We start from the raw sequence: 24259 nt of genomic DNA, 5'->3' as shown, positions 1-24259 counted from the left end.
CCATCCCCCTATCTCTCTCCCTCTACCTCTCCCACTCCCTCTCCTACTACCTACTATCCCTCTCTCTCTCTCTCTCTCAAGTTCTCTCTCTCCCTCTCTACTCCCTCTCCCACCACCTACTTTCTCTCCCCCATCACTGTACTCTCTCTTTTCCACCCCCTACTCTCTCACACACTCTCACGCTCTCTCCCATCCTATACTCTCTCTCTTTCACAAACACACACACTCTTATCCCCCTCCTCTCTTCTCTCCCATCCCCTACTCTCTACATCTATCACACACACTCTTGGCATATGCCCTATCTCTCTCCCTTATCCTATCCCACTCCCACTCCCTCTCCTACTACCTACTATCTCTCTCTCTCAAGTTGTCTCTCTCCCTCTCTACTCTCTCTCTCTCTCTCTCTCTCTCTCCCATATTGTATAGGCTCTCTCTACCACCACCTACTCACTCTCACACTCTCTCCCATCCCCTACTCTATCTCTCTTACACACATACTCCCATACCCCCCTCTCTCTCCCTCTCCCATTCCCTCTCCCACTGCCTACTTTCTCTCCCCCATCCCCTACTCTCTCTCTCCTCTCCCATCCCCTACTCTCTCACACTCTCTCCCATACCCTACTCTATCTCTCTTACACACACACTCCCATCCCCCCTCTCTCTCTCCCACTCCCTCTCCCACTGCCTACTTTCTCTCTCCCATCCCCTACTATCTCTCTCCTCTCCCATCCCCTACTCTCTCACACTCTCACACTCTCTCCCATCCCCTACTCTGTCTTTCTTACACACACACTCCCATCCCCCCTCTCCCACCTACTTTCTCTCCCCCATCATCATACTCTCTCTCTGCCACCCCTTACTCTCACACTCTCTCCCATCCCCTACTCTCTCTCTTTCATAGACACACACACTGTTATCCCCCCACTCTTCTTCTCTCCCATCCCTTACTCTCTACATCTATAACACACACTCCCATCCCCCTTATCTATCTCCCTCTCCCTCTTCCTCTCTCTCTCTCTCCCTTTAGCAGCAAGCGATATTTGCGTGTGTGGGGTCCACCTACTATCTCTCTCTCCCCCATCCCTTAATCTCACTCTCTCTCTCTCCCATCCCCTACTCTCTCTCATGCTCTTCCATCTCATAATATCACTCTCTCTCTCTCTCTCTCTCCCATCCCATATGAGCTCTCTCTGCCACTACCTACTCTCTGTCACACTCTCACACACTCTCCCATCCCCTACACACACACACTCTCTCTCTCTCACCCCCATCTTGTACGAGCTCTCTCTACCACCTCCTACTCTCTCTCAAAATCTCACACTCTCTCCCATCCCCTACTCTATCTCTCTTATAAATAAATACACATTCCCATTCCCCCCCCTCTCTCTCACAGTCTCTCTCCCACTGGCTACTCTCTCCCATCCCCTACTCTATCTCTTTGACACACGTCCATTCCACCTCTCTCTTCCTCCCACTCCCTCTCCCACCACCTACTATCTCTCTCTCTCACTCTCTCCATCTCTCTCCCATCCCTCTGCCATTGCCTACTCTCTCTATCTCTCTCCCCCCTCTCTCATTCCCTACTATCTCTCTTTTACAAACACATACACCCATCCCCCCTCTCTCCTCTCCCATCCCCTACTTTTTCTCTCACTCGCTCTCCCTCTCCCACTCCCTCTCCCACCACCTACTCACTCTCACTTTCACTCTCTCTCTCTCTCTCTCTCCCCTTCTCTACTATCTCTCTCTGCCAACCCCTACTCTCTCTCACATTTTCACACTCTCTCCTATCTCCTACTTTCTCTCTCTTTCTCTCTTACACACATTTCTATCCCCCCTCTCTCTCCCTCTCCCACTCCCTCTCCCATCACCTACTCTCTCTCAAGCTACTCTATCTTCCCCCTCTCCCATTCCATACTCTCTCTCTCTCTTTAACACACATGCACTCCCATTCTCCTCTCTCTTGCTCTTCCTCTCCCACTTTGTCTCCCACTACCTACTCTCTCTCTCTCCCCCATCACCTACTCTCAATCTCTCTCTCCCAACCTATACTCTCTCTCACACTTCCTCTCTCTCCCATCCCCTACTGTCAATCTCTCTCCCCCATCTTGCACTCTCTCTTTGCCACCCCTACTCTCTCTCAGACCTACTTTCTTGCATCCTTTACTCTCTCTGCCACCCCTACTCTCTCACACTTCCTCTCTCTCACATCCCCTACTATCAATCTCTCTCCCCTATCTTGCACTCTCTTTGCCACCCCAACTTTCTCTCACATCCTGTACTCTCTTTGCCACCCCTACTCTCTCTTGCATCCTGTACTCTCCCATCCTATACTCTTTTTGCCACCTTTACTCTTTCTCACTTTCTCTCTCCCATCTTGTACTCTCTCCCCTCTCCCATCCCCTACTTTCTCTCTATCTTTCTCTCACACACACATAGGTATTCCCCTACCCGCCCCCCTAGTTCTATTTTGTAATTTAGGTGTTAATAGTGCGTGTGCCCTATAGTGCGTATGCACTATACTTAATGAAAAGTTAAATAGTGTGTGCACACTATAGGGTGCACGCGCTATTGAAAGATTTGCATTAAACCCAAGCCTAAGGCTTGGTTTTGCCTTGGAGATCCAACCCATAAGTTTGGAGTTTATAAACAGGTCTGAGATGTGTTTCCAAAAAAATACCAAAAATAATTTATTTTCTTGTGTTCTCCCATTCAAGATTTCTCATGGTTGGGTGTCGATAAGATCAGGTTACATAGAATTATAGGTCTTTGTGTTATCTATCTAACCATATGATTTATTTTTAATTTGAACTATTTCAAACCTTTCATGTATAATTTCTTTTGAATGTATGTTCATTTTTTGTCAAAACCCACCATGTACTAATTGGGCTATAGATTTTAGCTTGTTCATAAAATGTTGAAAGAACTTAGTTTTTAAGAAACTAGACTCCGTACACACTTTGAAGAATTTTTTTTTTTGATTTTAGATCAGTTTTCAATTATTTTTGGGGGGAGCACATAGATATTTCACATTTTTGGGATGTGTCTAGTTAAAAAATTCATTAAAAAAAATACACATTATAAAATTACCCAAAAAATATGGGATAAACTACATAGTGTTAAGTAACTTTTGACTAGACCAATTAAAGAATTTCAAAAAAAAAGTTAAAATTTTAGGGGGGCCACACTTTGTACTATGTTATGTTTTTTTGGAATAAATAGTACCACTTTTTGTGGCTCCCTTTTTTGAGGACCTAAAACTAAACCATTTTGAAAAAAAATTAGTAGTTTAGAAACTAGATTCAAAGGACTACGAATTTTGTTTTTGTCATATATTAAAATTTTGAGCGTAACTATCTTCAAATTCTTGTTGAAGTTCAAAATTTACAGATTTCAGGAAAAAGGTGTCCACTTATACCCCACTTTTGGCACCAAAACTTGGTGCACTTACTTGAATCAAACTGTTTGATAAAGGAGGTTGACCATTCCAAGAGTCACTTCAAAAACTTACCTTGCTACCATTATTTACTTGCTAAGAAACATATTTTACTACAATATCGTGTGAAGCAATCATGAAATCCCAAATAACTAAGCCTTTTGGAGGATCCAAGATAGAGAAAATTCTTGTAGAGTCATTATTGTCTAGATATTTTTGTTTCATAATGTTGCACCATATGGAATGAGGCTTGTTATACATTTTCCAAACTAATTTACCACCAAAGGCTTCATTTCTTTTAGTTAAATCATGCACTCCTGCTCTGCCCACTACTGGGATATGTGCCATATCTTGAAGAGAAATAAGTGGTATTTTTTGAGAATCATTCATATTGCCTATCCATAGGAAGCCCTTAATAATCTTTTGAATTTGAAGTAAAATTTTAGGATGAGCTTTAAGGACTACAATAAAGTAATTTTTAATTGCAGCTAAAATTGATTTAATCAGAAAAAATCTACTAGCCAATGAAAACCATCTAGCTTTCCAAGCCACTATTCTACTCTAAATACATTGAATAACTGAGGACCAATAACAAGCTTTATTTGATCCCATAAAGAAAGGAATTCCCAAGTATATGGATGGTAAGAAGTCCACTATGAAACCTAAAATCATATTAATTTTGTTAGATATCACTTTGTTTGTGTTGAAAAAATAGATTCTTGATTTTTGTGCATTAATGACTTGACTGGACACCTCTGAGTATAGATTGAGTACATGTTTTATTTGTCGAGCCTCTTGAACATTTGACAATCAAAACAACAATGTATCGTCCGCAAATAAGGAATGTGTGATAGATAGATTTGTACCCAAAATATTTGCACCATGCCACTTGTTGATCTCATGTTGATGTTTAATGGTCCTACTGAATGCTTCAACCATAATGATGAAAAGAATTGGAGATAATGGATCTTCCTACCTAACCCCTTGTTTTGATGGGAAAAAACCCACTGGCTTTCCATTTACTAAGACTAAAAACCAAGCACTTGAGATGCATGCCTTTATCCATTTACACCATCCTTTAGAGAAACCCATTTTGATTAGCACTTGAAACAAAAACTTCTAATAAACTCTATCATATGCTTTCATCATATCTAATTTGACTATGAAATTTGATGACTAGTTTGAATTTATAGAGTGAAGAATCTCATGTGCCACTAAAGCTCCTTCCATAGTTCTCTTCCTGGGACAAATCCACCTTGTTCTAGTAAAATGATGTGAGGAATAAGATGCTGCAATCTTTAAGTAAATAGCCTTAAATATAATCTTATAAGACAAATTACATAAAGAAATTGGCCAAAAGTCAATGAATGTTTGGGGATCCTTGATCTTAGGGATTATTGAAATATTTGTAGTATTGAAATATTTAAGCATACTCTTGCTCTTCTTAGATTCATCAACAATAGCTAATAAATCCCAACTAATGACATCCTAGAAACTTTGATAAAATAAAGCAAAAAATCCATCCGGACGAAGAGCTTTATCTAAAGGAAAAGAAAAAACCACCTTAGGAATTTCTTGGATGGTAAAAGGTGCCATCAACATGTCATTTTCTTGAGAAGATACCATATTTGGTATGGATTTTAGCATCTCATTGACTTTTGAGTTACTAGGAGAAGGCAAAATAGCAGGTACAAGGAGATTTTTAAAGAATTTAATCCCTTCACACTAAATGAGATTTTCATTTGTGATAAGATTTCCTGAAGTAGCATCTTTGATTTGGAAAATTGATTTAGAGACTCTCTTTTGTTTAGCTGAAGCATGAAAAAAAATTGTGTTTCTGTCACTATCTTGAAGCTATAACTCTTTTGACTTTTGCCTCCAATAAGTTTCCTCTCCACTGCACAATTCTTTCCACTCTTGCTGAAGATTTTTCTATGTTACATAAGTGTCTTCATTCATACCATTCTGAATGATACAATTTTTAACTTCTTCTAATTGTTGTTTAACTACTAATTTTTGAGTAAAGACATTTTTTGAACACTTGCTAATTCCATTGCCTAATTTGAATTTTCACAAATTTTAGTTTCATGGAAAATTGATGCATCCTATCCATCAACATGTGGTGCCTCATTCCACCATTACTAAATATTATTCAAAAATTGTGGGTGACAAAGCCACATTCTTTCAAACATGAAAGAAGAATGAAAATGGTTATCAATTCCTTTATTTGTTTGTGAGAGAGTTAATGAAATAGGAAAGTAATATGAACCTAGTAATGAAAAAATATTTGATGAAATATCCTAGCAACTCAATTTCCAGTCTTGTGATAAAAGTAACCTATCCAGATGAGCAACAATATGTGCAAACCCAAACCTTTTATTTGTCCAAATGAAAGATCCATTCATCAAGTGGATATCGATGAGATTTTTATTATCTAAAATCAATTAAAGTCTTGTAGAGTTTTAAGAGGAGGAAAAATGGCCCCAATTTTCTCCTCCTAAGATTAAAAAGCATTTAAGTCACCTCCAAGAATAAAATTGGGAATCTTGAGTCTAGACTAAATGAGTAATGCTTTCCCACAAACATGCCTTGTCCTATGATGAAGATGGGCCATAAAAATTAATCAAAATAAAAGAAATATCGAAACTAGAGATTTTTAACATCTACCAATTGTTGTCTTGATGAATGGGTTTTGCATTAATTATAAAGGGATTCCTAAGTATTGCAAGACCACTAGAGGCTCCAATTCTTGGAACATGCAGAGAATTCCATTTTTACCATTTAGTAATGGTTTTTTCAAAAGTGTCATTAGAAAACTTGGTCTCCTACAACATAACTATGTCTACTTGCATAAAATCAACAACTTGTTTAATTCTATGTCTCTTGTTAGAGGAATTAATGCTGCTAACATTCCATGAATTTATTTTCATTGTGGACAAGGAGAACATCTTGTTCTTCTTGTCAATCTTTTGGAAACAAGAAAATTATCATCCAAAGTAGTTTGTATTCCAACTACAATTTCTATTCTAGTCTTAGAACCCTTTTGCCTACCTCTGGACTTAGGCATTTTTTGCCTACCTTTTACCTAGTGACTATTACTTAATAATATTTTGTCTTTCATTAATGGATTCATAATCCTTTGAAAATTGTGAATGCTCATTCTGACAATAAGGAATTTGAGGAAGCAAATAATCAGCTAATTTCTACACTTGCTAGTAAACACTATTTTCCAACCCCAAGGAATCCTCCACGGTTAAGACTTCATGCACTTCCAAACTATTAAGTTGTGTCCCTTGAGTGATGTTTATGTGAATAGATTTATTTTTCATATTCACAATGGGATCTTCACCTTCATCAGAAGACATTTTATCAACAAAAGGTTGAACTTGAACCAAACTATTCCAATACTAAAATTCTCTAAGAAAATTATCAATCACAGGTGACATATATTCCTCATCTAAAATGCCTTCTCCTCTTGCAATTCTAAAGATGATAGATGTGGTTGTTTTTGAAATATTTTGATCTCCTACTTGATGGGACTTCAACTCTATAGATGTTGGATGGAAAGACAAAAACTGAATGGGACATATAGATAGTGTAAAAATCATGATTTAGAAAATAAAATATTAGATTGAACTTGATACCAAAAATGTATGAGAGTCAGGAGAAGATGTTAGGGTAGATACCAAAACTAAAAGAGAATTAGGTGCAACTAATAAAAACACTTTTGAACAAACAAACACTTGCTGGAAGATATCCATATACCGTTTGAGAATGAACTCAAAATTAGTCATACTCTTTTGATTAGATTTTGCAAAAGAGTCTTCCTTACTTGATGCCACAGAGTTATCCTAAGCTACCTATTCATATGCTTTGGATTTCCAAGAACAACTCTTTAGATCAGAACAATGATCTAGACGAATTACCATATCATCAAGATCACCAATTTGGCAATGGGTATTGAAATGACCAAGATTATGTTGAAATTTATTAACTATATTTGCATCTTGAATCTTGACTAACTAAAACCATTCACCCCATTGAGATATAAGAGAAATTGAAGTAGAGAAAGAATTGTGCATATCAATCGATAGACAAACTCTAACTTCCAATTAAGGACACTCAAAGGAAATGAGGTCGTATTTTAAGAAAATTCCCAACTTGTTAGCTAAGATTTCAATTATCTCCAGATCATGATACTCAAGTGGCAATAGTGGAAAAGAGATCCAACATGGAAAAAAGTAAATAGATGACTCGTAGGGTTTAAAATTTGGAACCCACATCATAATATGCAAACCTATCCCTTGACAAAACCAACCTTTCTGTTTGTGGACAACATTTCTTTCTTCCTTAGTCACAAATAAAGCAATAAAAATCTTAGATTCCAGATTAGTGTAGAAAATATACCTTTAGCCCAGGCCAAGAGGAAAATTCCCAATCCTTAATGTCCAAAAATGACAAGGAAGATGAAAAGAACTTACCTATGAGAGCTGGTTGACAAAGTATATCAATTGAATACTGCAATAGATGACATGGAAAGCTAACTTGCAATTGGTTTGGTCCATGCCTATGAATTTGCGATCAATTAGCATTACCCTAAAATTTCTTTTGCCATATCTATTTTGGAATGAAGGAGGATCTTGCAGAATCTGAAATAACTAGAACATGTGGCCCACCTTTAACCTCCTTTCTTTAAGTAGATAACAAAGTACCTTAAATTTGTAATGGCAAACTAGGAGGAACCTGCTCACAAATATCAAAAATGGGTTGCTTGTGAGTAAGCGTATGAATGGTTTTTCCTTGTGTCCTGAATTTCTTTTTTCCTTTAGGTTGAGGCCCCCTTCTAAATGTTGCATTTGAGTTGCAAGCTAACTTTTGAGAAAACAAATTTTCTCGCCCAATTTTTTTTAAATCTGTGATCAATGCACGAAAAGATTAGGGGCTTGGTTAGATGATTCACCTTTTTCAAAAGTTGATATTTCATTCTAGGGCTTACTACATGTGGGTTGCTTACTAACTCCATCTTGTATCTTTGATCCCAAATGGTGATCATGAAATCATGGTTTAAGAAAAAAAGGTTTTGCTAGTTGAACTATTGCTTTACCCTTAAATATTGATTTAAAATTTCCATGCTTTGATCTACCATTTTTCACATTTCTTGAAACAAAAGAACATTTCTAAAAGGACGAATCATGCTAGGCAAGTTTAGCCAGCTACACCACCAGTGTAGAGGGAAAAATATGGGTAATATCATTTTTCCAAACTGGTTGTACCACTAGCATAGAGGAAAGAATATAGGGAATGTCAAGATGCTCTAAGATGGGAGCGATCTTCTACTGCATGCCCTTTTCCTAACCAATATGCTCAATATTTTCCCTCTATGTCTAAATGTGATGCCTTGAATCCTTACTAAAACCCTAATGATGCAAACCCTTGTCATGACCTAACAACTAATGCTATGAATGCTTAATCTAATACCCTGACCATCAATCAAAGGTATTAGTACCGGGTTTGGCACCCGATTTCACTCCTCCCTTCACTCTCCTGCTCATCTGTTTGCCTCATATCTAAATTATATTACTTTTGTAACATAGTTGACAATAAAAATATTAATTATTAATATAGTTTAATTAATTAGTCATAAATTATTTTATTTTTTATAACTATTAAATTTTATAAAAAAATATCAATATTAGGCTGAACATTTTCTATTCAAGCATGTTTTTATTAGATTTTGATTTTTATTACTGTCCAAAAATAGGCATTTCAAAATTCATTGATTCTCAACTAACTTATCTGTTGAATGTGGAAAATGAATTTGATTATTTGTATTAATATTAAATCATATTTCCAATATGGATCACTATTATTTTCTTCTAATTTTTTGAAGATTTTTCATGTTCTCATTAAATTCACTATTTAAGTTGTTGGTCTTTGGTAAATCATATTTATTGGATTTACTTGAAATTATTGGTTGCAATTTAATTGGTTAATGTCATGAAAGAAACATGAGCTTAATGAACAAATTTTTTGATTGAAATCCAAGTTAGTGAGCTACCCTCAAGAGTGATAAATGTATACATATAACTTTCTTTTGGTCTTATGGATGAAGTTGAACTATTTTAGTAGCCAAATTAAATATTAAATGTTACGTCAATCATTCCTTGGTCTACTAGTGAAGTTTAATGGCTAAAAAAGAACCCACTAGGGATCAAGTCTTGCTAAGTGCAAGGCTCAAACATCATAACAGATGAGGTTGGGATAGTGACCCTGGCAGCTTTGGTAGCGTGGATGCCCCTTAGTCCTTGGCTCTAAACTAAAGAGGTATCAAGAACAAGTGGGCCCGTGTCAGTTTCCTAAAACATTTATGTTGTGGCTTTCGCTTGTTAGTATCTCAGAGGATTTGTGCCTCATTAGGTTTCCTTGTACATATGAACCCTTCATCCAAAAAAAAATTAAATGTTAGAATATTAGATTAAACACAAATTCTAGAGAATATGTTTGAAAACTCAGTTTATATATTTAACATCATTTATAGTTGGCTATTTACCAACCATGAGAGGTTGTAAACTAGCCACAAATATATAGTGTAATATTATCTAATGCTAATTATGCCAACATTCCCCCTTTCTATTATATATTATTCATAAAAATGTGTATTTGGAGAAACTTTTGTGTAAAGAAATGTATCTAGGCTCTATAAAGCTATTTTGTGACCTTTAGAAAGGTGTAGTTTTGAGTTATGTTCTGACCACTAAATCTTGAATCTCCTTGGATGCCAATCCATATTTGGTGAGTGTCACATGATAAATCTATCTCCAAAATAAGTCTTTGCAAGACACATGCATTCTTCAAATTTATCAGCATTAGAATGAAAATAAAAATTAAAAATAAATCAGCTCTCATGTAGAATACCATCCTCGAAAAGTATCTAATATAGTTTGTCTATTTAATCTATGTTTAATTTTTTTTAGAGGCCAATTCATACATACAAAAGGTAACATTGGCTAGTACACATCTCATGTCATGGGAATTGTATAATATTTTTCCTTTAATTCAATTTCTAGAGAATATTCAAATAGATTCTATAAAAATCTTAAATATTTTATTTTAAGGCTATAATTCAAAAGCCCAACCTATCTATAATGTCATATGTATTGGACAATAGAGCATGGTAGCCATGTCGCATATGAATTTTGTGATGTTCTCTTGTTGCTTTGGTTAGATTGTCCTTTTGAGACTAAATTAAATTTACATTTAAATGAACTAGGCTAAATCAAATGTATTATTAGATTGGACCTAAAATGTACTTTGTGATGCTTCTAAAAAAAGGTTTAGATTTTAAGCCCATATGTTTTTTTGTGATTGTTTTCTTGTTTCTTTGGTTAGATTGTCCTTTTTGGGTTGAATTAAATTTACATTTAACTAAACTAGGCCAAATTAAATTTATTATTAGATTGGTAATATTTACTACTTGTACACTTGGTATTGTTTGTTTACAGTATGCAAAACTAGTCAATTAATTACATCGATTAAGCTCTAAATCCTCCCTAAGTCTACAAATTAGCACCACATAGATATCATTCCATTTATAAAAGCATTAAGTAATTCTTTCTATAAAAATATTTATTAGGTTGAATGTGTTTATTCAAACATTTTTAAATTTCTAACATGGTAAATATAAGGAAAAATATTTTTAAAAATTCAAAAAGGTCTTTTTTAATATAGGTAAAAGACCACGAGGCCTTATATTATGTCTAAATTAGGAAAACCATCTCAATTGGGCACCAAAGATTAGATATGGATATGAATCCTTGGTATATCCCTTACATAATTATCTCAAATAAATTTAACCAATTAGTGCTTATTTTTTCATTTCCAACTTTATAGCTTTACTCTCGATAATTCCTTATGAATATAACTTGAAAATTAAACTTGGCTATGATCAAATTGTTAGAATGAAAAATAGAACTTATCTCCTTTTAACTTAATTTTAAAATAAAATAATATATAAGGAAAATTTTGGAATAACCAATAATAGGTCACTTATTATCATTAAACTTTCATGATATTAGCTAAATTGATCAATTATGTAGATTAGCTTGTCCTATTGGAATCTCTTCTCCATGTGCTCCTTTGTTAGCAAGATTATCTGCTTCTCCATTACCTTCTATATAGATTTATTTAATGATTGTTTCTTTGAATTGATCAACGATGGCTAAAACATATACAAGTTTCAAATTAAGGATCCAGTTTGGGGTCTTTCTTTTTCTTAATGCATTTAGCATAGTTTGTGAATCTCCTTTGGTAACTAATTTTCTAATACCTATCTCTCTACTTAGAGTCAAGCCCTCTAACAGGGCCTCCAATTTGGCTAAGTTATTAGACATTACTCCTAAAGGTTTGACATGTTTAATTAGTAAATTTCCCTTATTTGAACAAATAATACATGCTAACCTTGTTGGACCTAAATTACCTCTAGAGGTCCCATCAAAGTTTAACTTTGACCATCATGTAGGAGGAAGATCCCATTTACATTATTTCCTAGATATCTTGTTAGAGTTTGTATATATCATTGGAGATTCAATTATTTTAAACTAATTTTTACACATAATTGTATCCCAGTATGAAAATGAACCTTCAGGGCCTTATATGAGGTTTTGAGATCATTATTAGCTACACCAATAACACAAGCCTCTAATTTATTATAAAATAATTTTAGATCCACCTTTACAATAAATAAAATTCTTCTATTTCTTTCTTTCCATAATTCCTGTAGGAACATGGAAGGGGATATTTTCCATAAATTACTATAAACCTTAGAACAACCATGTTTCAAACAACTTTTAAGAAAAAGGTTATTAGGGAAAGCGATTTTCCAATTTACTTTCTTATATAACCAATACTAGAAATTCTTAGCAAAGGGACACTCATAAAGAAAGTATTCAGACGTTTTAGATTCTTTTTCACAAAGTGGGTATCTAGATGGTCCTTCAAGACCCATCTTAGTGAACCTATGTGTTGTTAAAATCCTCTTTTGAAGAGTAGCCCAAAAATATATACCTCCTTTTGGAAGACATGTCAGATCCCAATATATATATAGATTTAGAAGGATGTCAATCTTATCCTATTGTTGAAAATTCAAATTATATTTTCATACCCTAGTTTGAATTTATAATTTTTGTCTTTTAAGGCTTCCCAACTTAATTTATCTTTCCTTTCTTCATGATTTAACTACCTATTTTTAAAAATGATTAAAAATGTTCCTATGATTAAAGTAGAGTTTCACCTAGGGTTTTTCATTGCCATCCTCCATACTAATTATTGTTAGTTTTGATTTTATAATCACTCACATAATTTAAAAAGGAAAATTATAATCAATATTATTAGGTAAAAAATTAATGGATAAAATTAAAGCAATTTTTTTAATTAAAAAAATTGATACAAAAATTTATTTGAAGGCATTGTAAAACTATTTTCTTTGATAAGAAAGAGGCTAAAGCCATTGATCATATTCTAAGGTAAAAAAATAGTAAAACCTAACTCATGGGGCACTAATAAATAGAATTGGGTAGGAGTCCTTTAGTACTATCCAATATAAGTCCCAAACTACCCAAAAAAGGATTACATTAAAATTCCAAAATAGATTGTCAATGCTTAGATAATTCTGAAGCATTCATCTTTATTTTTCCCTTCTACCATACCTATTTAAGAACACAAATCTATGATAGAAAAAGTACTCCAATCTACTAATTGGGTTGTTAGTAAAATATGATAAAAAATTTTACATGATAAAATAAATTAAGAGAATACCAATGAAAAGGAGTAGTAGTTGACATTATAATTTTGAACTTAATTTTCCAAAGTTTTTGAGCACAAATGAATGCAACTGAGGGTTTAAAATAACATGGGTTCAAATATGTTTTGAAGCTATCTTGTCGAATATAAAGAAACCATGGAAAAGTTAATCAACAAGGATATGGTTTGAGGCAAGAAAATCTTCAGTGACAAAAACTTCTTCTTCCTCCTCTAAGGAAGGAAGTTCCAAGCATTCCAGGCTCACTTATGTTTCATTCTCCCATGCCCCAATCCTTTCTTCTTTCATATATATATCTCCAACCATGTTGTGACCCGAGTTCTTTTGACATGCATGTACCATAGGAGGAAATATTTATTTCTTTTAATTAATGAAAATCATTCAATAACTCTAGCCAAATAAAAGGAATATACAACCGAGTAAAGAGGAAGCAAATCTCTACCGTGTTGAGGGAGGTCATAATGGAAGGGCCTACAAATAAGAAGACCATCTCTCATGTTTAATAGAATCTTCTCAAGATTTCCTAAACATTGTTTGTAAATTTTTTTTTTTAATACCATTCAAAATAACTACTTAATAAATGAAATGGATGGTATTAATTCCCATGACTAATATTTTGGTAGCAAAAATATGAAATGACTAGTACATGTGCTATTTTGATTGTTTATTGATGAGTTGGAAAAATGGACACTTCTAGTTTGATCAAGAAACCAAATAGGCTTCCATATGATTAAATCTTTTGAATTAATGCAATGATATTTTGTGGAGTATTTGTAGAAATTTAACTTTGTGCAAATGGTTTTATGGGTTAACTACTAGATCTTCACTGACCAATGAATTATGAAAATTTAAGAACTTGAATCTGCCTTGGATGCCTTGAAAGTTCAATTTACTCTGAATTCTTAAATGGTACAACCCACAAGGGGTTGAATAATGCCTCTAAACCTATTCCTTTACTTTTCAAGGTTGAATCTCTCATTGTTGCATCTAATAATGAGATTTATCCTTTTATTCGTAGTGCCACCAATACCCAAAAGGATTAAAAACAAGTCTTTATAGAAAGAGATGGAGAAAGAATCAAACTTTATTTGAGGAGGAAAACATTACTAGAAGGAAGAGGGGAAGGTCTAGTTTAATGAGTGGGAATCATAGACCCTCTAAGGTCCCTCGGACTAAGTTGCCCAAGTGCTTTAAGAATTTTCTAATTCCCATGAAGACTGAATAATTTCATCAAGAATGTGGAATATAAAATGTGTTGTAACTTTAAATGTGATGGGATTGACATATAATATACCATTAAAAGACTTCTTACAGTGAAGAGTGGCTTTGATATTTGCATGTTCCAGGAGGTGAAAGTTGTTGGTTTAAGCCTAGATGAATCCTTGAAGTGCATTTGGAAGGATGCCAAATCCTTCATGCACTCACATCCCAACGACAAAGGAGGTATCTCAATCCTTGTGGGATAAAATTAGAGTAAGTGCATTTGGAAGGATGGTAATGCCTTCTCCCCCTAAATATATTCTCAATGCTCCAAAATGAGCATTATCACCCATTTTTCTAAATCTCTTAAAAAAGTCAAATTGGCAACCAAAGTACTCATAAAAGTCAATATAAAAACTAATAAAAGGTTACTTGTGCTAAAAAGGAAGAACTTAGTAATTTAAAATGCTTAGAAATTGAGCATTTCTAACTCTTTTCTTGGGTTTCTCAAAAAATTCAAAATACAACCATACATGTTGGAAATGGTCAAACCTATAACCAATTGGAGTTTTTAATACTTACAAATAAAATGGATATAGCTAAATGAGGTTCTGAATTATCAAAAGGCATTTCTAAATTTCTAACTAGTTTAAAGAAATAGTTATATTTTAAGGTTTCATGGTCAACCAAATATAACAGTGACTTTCGTCAACTTAGGAAGCTTTGAATAAAATATGAACAATCATTGACTTATTAGAAATGAGAAATCTTATTGTGGCAATGTGTTTACTTAGAAATGCAAAGTGTTAGAAAAATTTGTAATGAAGATATTGAATATTTTGGTGATTGCACCTAATGAAGATATGTTATCTCACAGAACCCATTGCATCACATGCATATAGTAGAAAAGGATTGAAAGCTTGAACAAAGGCAATCTAAAGATATAAAATATATACATAATGAGATTATGCAGACAAGGAGCTCACCTACACAGACAAAGGTAGATGTGCACTTATCCATTTGCCAACATATCTTGCCCCACATTGATAGGCTCGATACAAAGACCAGAACCATTTGATAGTGTTGGAAAATTAAATGTAGTGGTCTTTTCCCCTAGAGCCAAATGCTCACCTACCACCTCTGACGTTCAAAATAGATAGAAACATAAATACGGTGGGTGAGATTTTTGAAATAAAAAATGAGGGGAAAAATGGAATGTGACAAAAGGGAATGTTTCTACATTCATTTTAACTCAGTCAGATTATTCAGTAGATTAGTTGTTGCAAAGCAAAGCAGCGAAGGAAGAAGGAAAGAAGTTGGTGCTTGCAATTGCACATGTTTTCCCCTATTCACTCTGTAACTTTGTCATTGTTGGATTCGACCTATTGAAGTAGTGATTGCTCCAAGAACCTTTGTATGTAGCCATTAGAGTTGCAAGTTTAAAGTTTTTTGAAGTTGTTTGAAGTATTACCAGTTTAGGGTTATTTTAGGGTTTTTCTGGTTGAAGCCGAACACTCCTAGATTTTGTAATAGTTTAATCTCAGTTGAATAGAAAAGTAAGTAAACATACTTGAATCTATTGCTCTTCACTTTTTTATTGCATTTGACAAGTTTGTTTGGAAGTTTCAAGTATTGGCTCTTTGGTTTTAATGGTGAAAGCATTCACGTTGGAATTTCCTAAGTTATGATTTTTTAGTTGAACAGAACACTTGACATCCTCTTTCTTAGTTGGAGCTGAGCTCACTCGACATCTATTTTTGTTGAGCATTTACTTTGTGTGTCGAGCTTCCTATCACTCAACACCTATTGCTTGTCACTCGGCACCATCAAGTGCTAAGCAATCTATGACTCAACACCTTCAAGTGCTAAGAAAATTGTCACTCGGCTCCTTAAGGTGCTGAGCAAAACTAGCACTCGGCACCTTCATGTGTTGAGTAGATTTTTTAGGTTTGAGAAATTTTTAGGGTTGTGAGTTTTAAGTTGAGTTAATATTTCTCACATGGTATCAGAGGTTTGGGGTCCCATATCCATAGTGAGTTAGGGCTTTTTTTTTTTCTTGGGATATTTGACATGGCAGTAGATACAGGAAAGATATGGTAGTAGCCACCATCCTTTAATGGGAAAAATTATGATACATGGGCAAAGAAGATGAATACCATAATGGTTGCAAATGATTTGTGGGAATTTATGATAGATGGTTTCAATGATGTAATATATCCAACTCAATATGCTGCACTCACAAATGCACAAAAGACTCATTTGAAAGAGTCAAGGAGAAAGGATGCTAGGGCATTAATTCTTATTGAAGAAGCAATGACAGAGACTATATTCCCTAAGATTGCAGCAACAAATTATGCAAAGAAAGCTTGGGATATCCTTGAGATGAACTTCAAGGGGACTGATAAAGTTGATACATTAGAGCTACAAAACATAAGAAGGGAGTATGAGAACCTTCAGATGAAGGAAAATGAATCAGTTGCAGACTTCAGTTCAAGGACCTCCAATGTGATTAACCACCTGAAGTCAAATGGAGAAGACTATCAAGAGCAAAGGATAGTGGAAAATACATTGAGAAGTTTACCTTATAAATATGACAATTTGGTCATGACCATAGAAGAGGCAAAAGACCTCATTGTTTTGACAATGGATGAGTTAATGGGTACACTTCAAACCCATGAGCATAGGATTAGCACATCTACATATTCTTCTTCCCAAGAGCAAGCATTCAAGGCTCAGTCAAATCCAAGAGGAAGGGGGAGAGGAAGAAATGGCTCAAGGAAAAACTCCAAAGGCAAAGGCCGAGGTAATGGAGGACAAAGGAATGCTACAGTAGAAAGCTCAAGAAGAGCAAATGGAGCAAGTACCTCACAAAATACTTCAAGAGGAGGTAAGAAAAACTACAACTAAAATAAGAGTAATGTAGAATGCTACTACTATCATAAATATGGGCATTATGCAAGTGAATGCTAGAAGAAACAAAATGATTAGTCAGGACAAGCAAATGTGGTTGATGTGAACATGGGAAGTGGAAACAAAGCCACTTCCTTCATCATGTGTAATGTTGGTGAAGAAGGAAGCCCTAAGGTTTGGTACCTCGATAGTAGATGTAGCAACCACATGAGTGGTAATGAAACCTTGTTTTCATTCATTGAAAAGAGTCTCAAATCAAAAATTAAGATGGGTAACAATGGAACCCTACCAATTGTTGGCAAAGGATCAATTATGGTCCGCACCAAGAAAGGTGAGAAGAAGAAAATACAAAATGTGTATTTTTCCCTTGGTATGAAGCACAATTTGATAAGCATTGGTCAACTCATTCAAAATGGATACAAACTATTGATGGAGAATGACACATGTGTCATTCATGAAAAGGATGGGAGCAAGAACTTACTTGCAGTAGTTGAAATGGCAAAGAACAAAATGTTTCCCTTGAGGATAGAAACATGTTTCTCATCTCAAGTTGGTGTTGCACCTCACATGAAATCAGCTCTAAGGAGTGTGATTGAAGACCCCTCACAGCTATGGCACCTAAGGTATGGTCATCTTAGCTATGCTGGTTTAACATTTTTGTCAAATAAAAGAATGGTAGAAGATTTTCCATGTATAGGAAATTCATGTGAAAAGTGTGAGGCTTGTATTTTGGGTAAGCAACATAGGCTTCCCTTTAATTATAGAAATTCTAGGAGGGCTAGATATCCATTAGAGTTAGTGCATACTGACCTAGTTGGTCCTATGCAAGTTACGTCCATTGGGGGAGTATTTATTTTATGACATTCATAGATGATTTCAGTCATAGGACATGGGTGTATTTCTTAAAGAATAAATCTAAAGCATTTGATAAATTTGTAGAATTTAAAGCCCAGGCTGAAAAAGAATGTGGACATTATATCAAGGTCCTAAGATTAGATAGAGGAGGGGAGTATAACTCTAATTCTTTTATAAATTTTTGTAGGAAACATGGCATTAAGAAAGAGCTCATAGCCAGCTATATACCACAATAGAATGGAGTGGTTGAAAGAAAGAACAAGACCATTGTTGAAATGGCAAGGAGCATGATGAAAGAGAAAGGTCTCCCTACTAAATTTTGGGGAGAGGCTATGGCAACAAAAGTTTACCTAATCAATAGGTGTCCTACAAAGGCAATCTGTGATAGAATTCAAATGGAAGCATGGTCACGAGGAAGATGGATAGTTCAACACTTAAGGGTGTTTGGATGTGTTGCATATACATATGTGCCTAAAGAGAAAAGGAAAAAATTGTATGAAAAAGGTGTGAAATATATTTTCACAGGGTACATCCCAAAATATAAGGCATACAGATTGTATGACCCACTGAACAACAAGATGAATCTTTCAAGAGATGTGAAATTTCTTGAAAATCAGCCTTGGTATGGCCCAAATGATGAGTCACTGAGCACTTCAAGTAAAGTGCCAATTATGAGTGAAGAATATGCTGATGAAAAGCAAGAAGAAGGAGAAAATAGAAGAAAAGGCAAGCAGGTTCATTCATTGCTGAGCTCCTCTAGGCATGATTGAGTGTCAGTATCAAGTACTAGTGAAGACCAAACTAGTTAGCAATGCAGCAGTAGTGAAGATTTTGATCCCAAACTCTCCTCCCTATTACCAAGAAAGACTAAGAGTCTTAGGGAGTTGTACCAAGATGAAAGGTATGAAGATTATGATGAGAGTGTTAATTTTGCATAATTTTTTCATATATTTTGAAGAAGCTATTAAGGAGAAGAAATGGTGTAAGGCCATGGATGAGGAGATAAATGCTATAGAAAGAAATGAGACATGGGAGCTAACTAAATTGCATCCCAAGAAGCAAGTGATTGGAGTGAAATGGGTCTATAAGACCAAATGCAATGCTACAGGAAAAATTGATAGGCATAAGGCAAGGCTAGTAGTCAAGGGCTACAAACAGTAGTATGGAAGAGATTATAATGAGACATATGCCCCAGTTGCAAGAATGGAAACCGTGCGTGTTATCATAGCAACTGCAACTCAGCACAAACGAAAGGTATTTCAAATGGATGTGAAGTCTGCCTTCCTAAATGGTGTATTGAAGGAAGAAGTACATGTGGAGCAACCACATGGTTATGAAGTTGTAGGTGAAGAGAATGAAGTATATAGATTGAAGAGAGCTCTTTATGGACTCAAGAAAGCTCTACGGGCATGGTATAGTAGGATTGACTCATATTTGATGAGCAATGGCTTTAGAAAAATAAATGGTGAGCCTACTCTCTACATCAAGGCAAAAAATGGAAATGTTTTGATTGTTTTCTTGTATGTAGATGATTTGATTTTTACTGAAAATGAAAATTCTCTAATTGGTGAGTTCAAAGAGGCCATGAAAAATGAATTTGAGATGATAGACCTAGGTCTCTTAAAATACTTTCTAGGCATAGAAGTGAAACAAATGCATAATGGAATCTTCATCTCTTAAGAAAAATATGCAGGGTAGATCTTGGAAAGATTTAAAATGTAGAACAGTAAGGCAGCCCCCACACCAATAGCAATAGGTCTAAAGTTGAGCAAGGAAGACTCTAGTAAAAGAGTGGATCCAACACTATACAAGAGTATGGTTGAAAGTTTAATGTGTTTGATTGCAACTCGTCCAGACCTAATGCATGTAGTAAGTTTAATTTCTAGACTTATGGAAACACCAAAGGATTCCCATTGGCAAGCGGGAAAGAGGATCCTAAGGTATGTGAAAGGTACCAAGGGATTTGGAATTTTGAATATTGCAAATGATGAATTCAATTAGGTTGGTTACACAGATAGTGATTGGGATGGAAGTATAGATGATAGGAAGAGCACTTCTAAACACATGTTTCATATGGGATCGGGTGCAATTTCATGGGCATCCAAGAAGCAACCTATTGTTGCTCAATCTACAGTAGAGGCTGAGTATATACTAGAAAATGCAGCAACATGTCAAGTTATTTGGTTAAGAAGGATCTTGACAGATTTGAATGAAAGGCAAGAGGATGGAACTTGTGACAACATCTCATCGATTAGATTGTCCAAGAATCTAGTCTTCCATGGGAGAAGCAAGCATATTGAGATTAGATATCATTTCATCAGAGATTTGGTGGAGAATGGGAATATCAAGATGGAATTTTGCAAGTCTGAGCAACAATTAGAAGACATCTTTACTAAGCCTTTAGGCATTGGATCTTTTGTACACCTAAGGGAGTGTCTTGGTGTAATTGATTTGGATCAGCACCGATCCTAGTTTGTTTGGCTCAGGACAAAGGGGGAGTTTTGGAAAATTAAATGTAGTGGTCATTTCCCCCTAGAGTCAAATGCCCACCTACCACCTCTAACTTTTAGAATAGATAGAAATATAAATATGGTGGGTGAGATTTTTGAGATAATAAATGAGGGGGAAAATGGAATGTGATAAAAGGGAATGTTTCTACATTCATTTTAACTCAGTTAGATTATTCAGTAGATTAGTTGTTGCAGAGCAGAGCAGCAAAGGAAGAAGAAAAGAAGTTGGTGCCTGTAGTTGCACATGTTTTCCCCTATTCACTCTATAAGTTTGTCATTGTTGGATTCAACCTATTGAAGCAGTGATTGCTCCAGGCACCTTTGTATGCAGCCATTAGAGTTGCAGGTTTAAAGTTTTTTGAAGTTGTTTGGAGTATTACCAATTTAGGGTTATTTTAGGGTTTTTCTGGTTGAAGTTGAATGCTCCCAAATTTTGTAATAGTTTAATCTCAGTTGAATAGCAAAGTAAGTAGGCATACTTGAATCTATTGCTCTTCCCTTGTTTATTGCATTTGAGAAGTTTGTTTGGAAGTTTCAAGTATTGGCTCTCTAGTTTTAATGGTGAAAGCATTCACATTGGAATTTCCTAAGTTATAATTTTTTAGTTGAACAAAATTCTCGGCATCCTCTTTCTTAGTTGGAGCCGAGCTCACTTGGCATCTATTGTTTTTGAGTATTTACTTTGTGTGTTGAGCTTTTTATCACTCGACACCTATTGCCTGTGACTCGACACCATCAAGTGTTGAGCAATCTATGACTCAACACCTTCAAGTGCCAAGTAAATTGCCACTCAGCTCCTTAAGGTGCCGAGAAAAACTGGCACTCAGCACCTTCATGTGCCAAGTAGATCTTTTAGGTTTGAGAAATTTTTAGGGTTGTGAGTTTTAAGTTGAGTTAATATTTCTCACAGATAGACATACATTTAGAATTAACATGTGTCAATTTTATACATGAAAAGTATTTGATGATATTCTTATATAATGTAGAGATGCATGTGATTTTTTATAGAATTCCTGTGAGAAGGCGATGAGGCTTTAGCTCTACATATCAGGATAATATCCACAATACCGATAACAACTCTTGGGTACATGAAGTCTTGCACTGGTAGATCACAACCACATGGTTTTATACTAATGGAATATATGAGCAAGAATTTAAGCATGAAAGGAGGTTAACTTATCAATTAAAGTCACTGTTATGATCACCTTGGAGCGGATATGATCAACATTGACAGAGGGCGTCATGCCCACATGGAGTAGTGTAAGCTTGAAGTATTCATCACTATGAAAACCTTCTACACTAGATTGGTTATCAAAGAATAGAGGACGCCTCAAGCTATTTGACAAAATGCCTCAAAAGGATTCATCCCTAGAGACATAGGAGATATGTATACAAAATTGGGAGCCATAAAGAGTGCAACTAAGGTGCATCATATACTTCCATTTAGAAATTCATTTCAAAAAAGATACACTTTGAGAGGTTATTATACACTAGGCTTAACCAACACACTTGAAGCATTGACCATTGAGGTGACTGGTGTGGGCCCAACAATAACCCGTCTAACTTTGTTTTCTTGTTAATGGAGACTGTCAAGCTTTTGTGCTCAAATTTGAAATTTGAAATTTGAAATTGTTTCTCCCTCCTGCCCACTAGAATGAGTTTGGATTACTATATGCAAAAGTAATGTTGTCAAATTTTCTTTTGGATATACTCTTGTAGGGAAATGTAGAAGCTTGGTGCAAATTGTTTCACATGAGAATGTTTCATAGCAATGCACTGACTGCAGGAAATCTTCACAATTAAAATCACAGTTCTTCTCACTGAAAGTCACGGTTATACTCACAAAAGTGCACATAAACAACAATATCAGATCTATATCCAACACAAGGTAAGTTTGTAGTCTACAAAAAAATGACTCATTGTACACTTTTATTTTTCATATCCTTGATTCTTTTGTATTTTTTTTTTAATAAAAAGGGCTTTGAGTTTATGAATTTTTGTTTTGAACAGGGAACTCATAGGGAAGTAATTGATAAATGCCTTCTATGGCTGGAGATTTAGTCTAATAAATGTCCATGATTATAGGATGTCAACAAAATGGATATGTTGAATTTGAAAACATTTATAAAGCTCCAATGAAAATGATTATGGCAGTTGAAAAGCCAACATTCTCCCTGCCTGTGCCAAATTGGGAGCTTGCGAAGACAAACTAGATATCAATTAAAGCATAATGGAACACCTAAAATTGACCATTGGTGCATGGTTGAGTTTCTTTCCTATGCTAAACATTTTGAGGACACCATAAAATTTATCATTAAGTAATTAATTAAAACTGTGGTAGTTGTGGGGATTTATAATTAGGTTTTTTTTATAGATCACATATGGATATTGACTTAAGATTATTCATAGGGAAGTTTTTAAATTTGGATATTAAAAACATGTTTATTTTTCTTCTTTCAAGCTTTTATATAGGTGTTTTAAGATGGTGTAAGTTTGAATTCTTAAAAAATATTGAGTGGTATATTATAAAGGAATTGATTAGATATTTAGATGTAGTTGGATGATTTTTATTTTTATCTACAGATCACATATGGATACAAACTTAAGATTATTCATAGGAAAGTTTCTAAATTTGGATATTAAAATATTTTAACTTGTCTTATTTTAAGTCTTTAAATAGATGTCTCAAGATTGTGTAAGGCTCAATTGTTAAAAAATATTGAGATGGATAAAAGATAAAGGAAGGAGTTGAATAGATGTTTAGACATAGTTGGATGATTCGATTGAAAGATGAAGGCAATGTGATATTTCCAAGCTTCAAGATATTTATTTAATGATGAGGAAAAGAAGGCAAAATAATTCTTTCATGTTCACCATATTGAAAATTTGGCATATGATTTTGGTTTGTTAGATGCATACTTAGAAAATTCAATATGTATTTATTGTTATACAAGACAATTAAACTAAGTTACGTTTAGATTATTGAAATAGGAATTATTGTTAGAGATGTGAACTATTTTCATCATTTTAATTAAGTGGAACGTTCTTGTGTAGATTATTGATGGTGTTAAATGAAGTGATTTGAAAATAGCATGGTATTCTAATGTGTATGATATAAAACTTAAAATGATAATGTATGGATGAGGTTTTACTTCTAGTTTAGAAAGAGAAAAAAAGATGTTTTTTAGTTTAGAATGATTGGAAAATAGCTTTATAAAATTGCATGCATGGTGTACTATATAATATGATACTTCATGAACATTCAACTAAATGCATACCTATATATGTATAAAATGAAAACTTGAAGGAATTGGAGAGAGGGAAAAGAAAAATGTGAGCAATACTTTGAATAATTGGAGCATGCTTGATTAGTGAGATATGAGAGCTTACAATTTCTCTTTACATTTTTCAATAATTATTTTATTTCAAATAATTATCAAAATGAGACATCACAAATCAAGTTAAGGGGAAGAAAAGGGTGTAAGATATGGACATGTTCTTGATTGACTAATGAAGTAGGAACATCTAATC

Source organism: Cupressus sempervirens, chromosome 4, assembly GCF_028749045.1.
Source record: "Cupressus sempervirens isolate cs-2001-9-10 chromosome 4, ASM2874904v1, whole genome shotgun sequence".
In the NCBI taxonomy this organism is placed as follows: Eukaryota; Viridiplantae; Streptophyta; class Pinopsida; order Cupressales; family Cupressaceae; genus Cupressus; species Cupressus sempervirens.
The sequence above is the reverse complement of the archived record's forward strand: the minus strand, read 5'-3'. Positions refer to the sequence as shown.